Genomic DNA, 6,974 nt, shown 5'->3' on the forward strand with positions numbered 1-6,974 from the left:
GGACAGCCTCCGAGTAGGTTCTCTCCTCCCCAGTGCACTGGGCTCAGCAATTGCCTGCTGACTGTGCCGTGCTGCTCAAGGACTTGATTTTTGTGTACTTTTTTAAACAGCTCTATCCTACTGCCAATCTCTAGTGCACACTGTGGGATGAGTAGATGGTCACAGGATAGAAAACAAGCTTAGAGCCATAAATGAAAACAACCATGGAGTGGAAAGGAAGGACATGAGATTATCAATCTCTTCTGAGCTCTCAGGCCTAAACTAGGAGGGTTTCTTTTCAGAATGAGGAATTATCATTAGGAGATCCAACAAAAACAGTTTTTGGTCAAGTTTAGCTCCCTGAACCAGTTCTTCAAGCTTCAGATTAGTTGGAGAGGAGACAGAGAAAACTCTGCAATGGGGCAAAGAAAGAACAGACTTTCAGCAGGGCTGGCCCAGCTTTAGCATCAAACTGCACTTGAAAGGAACAGTGTAGTTTGATCAACCAGGGAATTCTCAATAAAACACCATCAACACCTTCTCACAACCACAACTTAACAAAATACTGCATCTCATCAGCTGAACCACAGCAACTCCTCACATGTGCTCTCAGCCCAAGGCAAGAACAACAAGCACAGAGTCATTGCTTTGGAATAAAAGTGTCTTAGTTAATGATATTTTTTTCAGAGTGAAAAACCACCAAATCCCAACAAGGTGATTTGTGTTATCCTAAAAAAGTTTGCCTTTAAAGCTATTGAAAGTAAACAATCACAAAAATCTTTTTGTATTAATTCTATGAAAATTCAGATGTAGGTGAAACTGCTTCATTTTGTCTGGTAAAAACACCTGTCAAATCAGTTCGGCTCCTTGGGAACAGCCAGGGTATCGCTCAAAAAGCGTCTGCCAGCAAAGACTGCTGTTTGAGTTCCTTTGTTGCAAAAGCACACGGGAGGAATCAAACATTTACAAAGGAAACACTATTCCTAGCCTAGAACTCTTGATTTGAACTCTAATGAATTTAAGAGTATTTCTTTTTTAAAGTAAACAGTAACCATCTTCACTGATATTTGGAGACTCTGCTGTTTTCCTGTTTTGAAAACATTTGCTTGGCTTCCAGCTCCTACTGTGTTTGATCTAGCTGCACTGTGGTCAACTGCCTGCAAAATATGCTCCCATTTTTCCCTGTGCATAACCAAGTAAGCTGAAGTTACAAGTAGCAGCTGATCACCACTGGTTTTCTTCAAAGAAAATTATTTTTCACCTTATAGCCTCTCACAGGATCTTTAAAGATAAAGCTGAGGAGAGCTGTACCTTTTAAATAAACAGTAATACTGAAGAACTCCTCATTAAGTGAACAAGATTTCCCAATTCTGTGTCCAGTTTTAAATAAAAGTCTGATTAGTTATTGTACTGCATTCTCTAGCTTATCCTCAAACAAGCTTTTTGAATCAAAACCACCAAAATTAATGACAAGACGGTTTAGTTCAGTAAGATATTTTTTCCAGAAAGACTCTAGCCAATGTATATAATTAAATATTTATTTCAGGGACAGAAACTAAAGCTCCCAAAAACTATATATTATCCTCTCCATATACACGGCAGGATCATTCTTAGGACAAAATAAAGAGAGTCAAGTACGTAATACAGAGCATATGCATAATGAGTTCAACAAAGCACTTTAAAGTGATTAAATAATAATCCTTCCTAAATTCAAAATACTGCCACTAATGCTGCTTAGAAAAAAAAAAAAAGCACTCCTTTTATGTAGCACTACTTCCATTTGCCAGCAGAAACATTAATGATAAAAAAAAAAATCCCATCAACCAAAAAAAAAAAAAAAAAAAACCCCACCCAACTTAAAACCCCACAAACTCAGAGAACCAAGCACAAACATATTCTACAAAAGCTATGTATCTTCCACAGGTCAGTAGTTATTAAGTCAGAATTAAAGTTTCATTATTTTAGTTGTTTATGAACCAATTCTAACATTATGAGTAATTTCTCATCTTCAATACTGCATTCCTACTTAAGTCACTTTTATGCCCAGAATTTATTAATAGCAATCTGAGCAGCCTTTGTCTTGCCACTATGTTACTGGCTTCTCCTTCGATAATTTCTGTGAACAAATCATTTTAGTCTACATACACATACCAAAAGACTTTCAAAGATAGCTGGGGAAAAAAAAAAAACCCAAACAAGTACTAAAAGCAAAAATCTCATCCTGCTTGCTTATGCCAAGAACAGGCAAAAATGCAGTGTCATTTCAGCCCTCTGTGTTGACAAGTGCAAGCTCTGGATACCATCCTATGAAACCGTGAGATGTGGAAGGAGCATAACACCTTCCAGCTCCTGGCTTCGGCCTCTGCAAACACATCATACTGAAAGAATAACATACTTAAAAAGTAACATTTTTTTCTGATGACTTAAGTTTTCAGGCAAACTCATGTCCTGCTCTATTTCACCATACAGCTATAGAAGCATTTCAGTTGCTTCAAGAAGCAGGTAAATTCAAAATTGCTTTTTTCAGTAGTAAAAGGCCCAGATTATCTAGAATTCAGGCAAACATCAAAGTGAAAAACCCAGTGAAGAAGAGAAGGCTTTATTTACTCCAACCATCACCAGGACTAACTGAATATCATAAGGAGTAAGAGTTGAGCAGCAGAAGAAAGTCTCATTTAGAATCAGTAGCTTAAAAAGACCTTTAAGACATTGGAGAAACAAGAGAAGTAAATTTCAGTTTCAAGAGGCACAAAATAATATCTTATAAAATGCTGGGGAGGAGGAAGCCACTACCTTTATCACACAAAAGAGAGTGATACCAAAGTACAGGTAAAACATTACCAAGTTGTGAATACGTCTAACGTGTTGTAATCTCAGCTATATTAGCTTAACTGTTATATTTACTGTTTTTATTGTAGTTGGGTTGATTGTTTCCTTTTTTGTTTTCATTTGGCTGTTTTGGGGTTTGTTTTGTTTGTTTTGTTTTAAACAAGACAACAGTTTTGGGCAGCATGGTTGTTTCCAACTACTTCTTAGAACAGCTTGGTCAGCTACAGGAGCAGACCCAGAGATCCAGCATTACAGCACAAGAATTCCATGTCCAGAGCAGTCACTCCTGATCTTACCAGCTCCACAAAATCCAGGAAGCTGGTGTTTCTGAGGCTGCAAGTCTTCATCTTTAGTGCTTCTACAGGCAATGCCAAAAGACAGAACTGTAGAGTTTATTGTTTAGTGGATTGTTTTCAGACTCGATTCAAAAAATCATAATGTTACTAAAAATAACCTCCCAAGTAAGAAGACAATTTGCAATCTAGCATGCCAATCACAACAGTCTGTGCTACAGTAAGTACTCAATATTTATTTAAACATACAGATTTTTAGAGTTCTGCTAATGTTCCTCTAGAAAGAACTGGATTTCAGATACTATAACTTGTTTAAAATATTGAAGTTTCCCAATAATTCAAACTATTGTTAAATGTACCCATTTTAAAAAACCCCAAGCCTAGTTCAGGACAGCATGTCTGTGACATGCTAGGTTGTCAGTGACATCCATTTGGAAAAAATAAGGTAAGAAAAAAAAATCCAGCTGTTGAATCTAAAACCACTCCTGCTATGCAATTTCCAAGTGCTGTGTGAAGACAGTGAAACCAGCAGAGCGTTTTGCCTTCCAAATCATCAGAATGGTTAATTTTTAAGTTACCTTTCTGTTCACTGGTAACAGTACACGTGATCACCACTCAAAGCTGTCCATGTCTGTGTGAGATCTGAGGAGATGTTCCTTTTCTAGGGAACTGAAGTGTTCTGTGGGACACCCAATAATGCCAGAGGCTGCTTCTCAAATGCCAAAACACCTTCACCCCTTTGTAACCTCCTGAACAGAGCCCCAGCATTGCTTAGTGGGTTCTGCACCAGGGAACCTAGAGCTCCCCTGTCCCAGCTTCAGCAGCTTTGGAGTAGGAATTGTAGCAAACACAAAGACTATCTTGGTCATCCCAGTTTTGCTGGGAGGGAGAGGGGGAGAGGTCCTGGTCTCCCTTCCCCATGAAGGACGGGGTTATGCTTTTTGGTGGTACAAGATAGCCAATGCCCATTTTATCTGCTGTTCAGAGATTTACTATTTAGAAATAGTGCACAGTAGAATAAAGGTGTTGACTATGCTATAAACCTTGTGTACAGTTCTATTGAACATTTGAAAGTCTTAAAAAAATACTCAACATCACATAATCTACATCACCTACTAACTTCATGCTCACAGATGTTTGTCTGCAATGTGCAAATGGGGCAGAAGGAACAGCTCTAAGAGACACTTACAGACACTGACTCCCCTCCAAACACTTATGAATGTCATTTTTGAGGCAACAGAGCTCTCAGGTTCTGTCTGTACCTTGGCTGCAGAATAACTCTTCTCTCATTTCAGTACCTGTGCTCTCTACTTACTTTTATGCAACGTACCAGCCCTGTCACTGCACAATATCCAACAGCCCTCAGTAAAGAAACTCACAAGATCAATTCTTTTTTGTTCTTGGCACAGGACAGCATCACAACACCCACCTCTTAGATAGGAGATTAGCATACCTCCAGCACAGAATGATACTGGCACACAGGCCTGAAATCAGCTTATCATCAGGGCAGTGCTGAACACAATGAGCCAGCTTGCATCCAAGCTGTACTGTCCTGGATTTGGAGGACTAGTGAGTGCTGGTGGAGGTACATTAGCAGATCTTACTGCTCTGATGCAAAGCTTGTGGGAAGAGCAGGAAGGTTTGATGGGACCAAGCCAGCTGTGTGCAATTGCTATGGTTTGTGTTAGGCTCTCCAGCACACAGTAAATAATTTATATTACTAGTTTTATTTCCCACTCTTACAGTCTCCCCTTGCCTTAGATAAGTGTTTGAAACACAGACAGCTGCTACCCCTATCCTTCGCTGTAACAAAGTCAGATTCTAGGGCAAGGATGGATGAAAAGAAATAGATCTTGGTTAGCAAGCCAGGGGAGCCTATCTTTAGCTTTTCACATGGAAATCTGGTTTTGCAAAGCAGAACAGGGAGAAGAGTTTCAAGGCAAAACTTAAGACATGACCCTAATGCAGGCACAACAGAAACCTGGTCACTCAAGCAGGTATATGCTGCTGTTTAAGACCAGCCTAACAAAACCCCACCTTTTCAGTTCTTATTTGAGGAGTTTTTTAATGGATACTCAATTCACAGGTTTCAACTACTTCCTCAATAAGCCCACAGAGAATTCAAGTACAGTGAAGAGTGCACCAGAGTGCCTGTCACTTGGTCCTCCTTACATTACAGCTAGTGAGCAACAGGTTAGCATTTTAAGGCTGAAGTGTTGTGAATAGCAAGAGAATTGTTTCTTCCTTGTTGTGTTATTTCTGATGGTTTTGTAGGACACTCAAGCTGAAACCTAGTGGTCAAGTGCTTCTTTACATCCAGAGGGGACTTTTTTTTTTAAAATTTCTTTTTTTAAAACCACTTGCTCAAGTCCCAATCAAATAAAAATAGTCACAGAAGTTTAATGTAGATAAAACATCCCCAAGAGAACAGAGAAGCATAAACTGCTTTAATACACCTCTAGAAAAAAATACATCTCTAGAAAAAAAAAAAGACACTGAAGTAGATGATTCTTTTAATCCCACATAGCTAAGATATTTTGACACCAGATTTTTACCAGAAAGCTGTCACTTTGCTTGTCTTCCATCTCCATCCATTCCAGGCACCACAACTCTTTTTTTTTCTCCAGCTCAAGGACAGACTCTGTACTTTAAAAACAAACACAGCGTCGCTGCTCCCCTCACCCAAATCATCTTTTCCTGCACAACTGGAGACAGCTTTAGTGCAAGGAAGTACGTGCCAGGCACTGGCTACCTTTAGGCCAGCAAGAGGTGCAGCACAAACAAGGCAGCTGCTTCTAAGGAGATGACAGCCCCACTACTGCATTCCAAGGGCTTTACTTCAGAAGAGCCGTCCTGCAGTACAGTCCTGTACTCGTCACTTGGTGGCTGGGGTGCATCTTCCAGTTTTATTTCATCTGAAAGCAATCCAGTTCTTAATATTCCAAGGCAGGTCTGCAATGTGACCCGAGGTGCACAGGAGATCCTTTAATTGCATGTTTCTAAGCTGAACTCTCCTGTAGGTGTGCCTATCAAAGACTAATTCATTTATGAAATAGACCAGGCCAGCTTGTTTTCTAAAGCATATATTAGTGAATGTGAACAAGATCAGAACTTCATTCTAGTGTGACACAGAACAATTACTGACAGGCTGTCAATTACATGGGGACAAAAAAAGAATTTCTCCATTATATTAAAAAAAAGAAACAACAAAAAACCCCACACACCTTAGGAAACAAGCTCAAACTACAGTATGGGGTTCACTGTCCTTTTAAGATCACTTTAAAATTAAACAAGATACAGAAATGCTTTTCCATCCAGAAGAATTCAAGATGTTTATGTAAGAACAGCTCATATTAATCTTTAAGCACAGTATCCATGGAGAACACTAGTAGAGAGGCTCTTAAGCTCCAGTTACAAAACGAGTACTGGGGCCTTCTGTTAATGTCAGCATTTAGAGAGCCCTAGTACCTTCACCTGTTAGAAAAGTCAGAGATACTCAAAGCTCAAACTATGCTTGTAATCAAGTGATAATAATAATCAATGCCAAGTAAAAAAAAAAACCAAACCCCACACTACCTTTTTGTGTATTACCTGCTGGCTCCTTCTTTAATCCATCTCTGGATTTAGCTTTTTGATCAACAATATTTCATGTGTTTTGACAGCTATACTCCCCACAGTTTTTGCTGCACAAGGATGAAAGGACTACACATGAAGAAAGGAAAGTATAAATACCAAAGAGATCACGGTATCATCCTGTTTCAAAAAGCGTTCTTATTTAAATAAAAGAACATTATCCAGTTAAAAAAGCAGTACTGGACAAGCCAGGATATTTCAGTACAGAGTGGAACCAGAACAAGTTATGTTTCATACAAT

This window comes from Antrostomus carolinensis, unplaced genomic scaffold, assembly GCF_000700745.2.
Source record: "Antrostomus carolinensis isolate BGI_N321 unplaced genomic scaffold, ASM70074v2 scaffold17509, whole genome shotgun sequence".
Taxonomy (NCBI): Eukaryota; Metazoa; Chordata; class Aves; order Caprimulgiformes; family Caprimulgidae; genus Antrostomus; species Antrostomus carolinensis.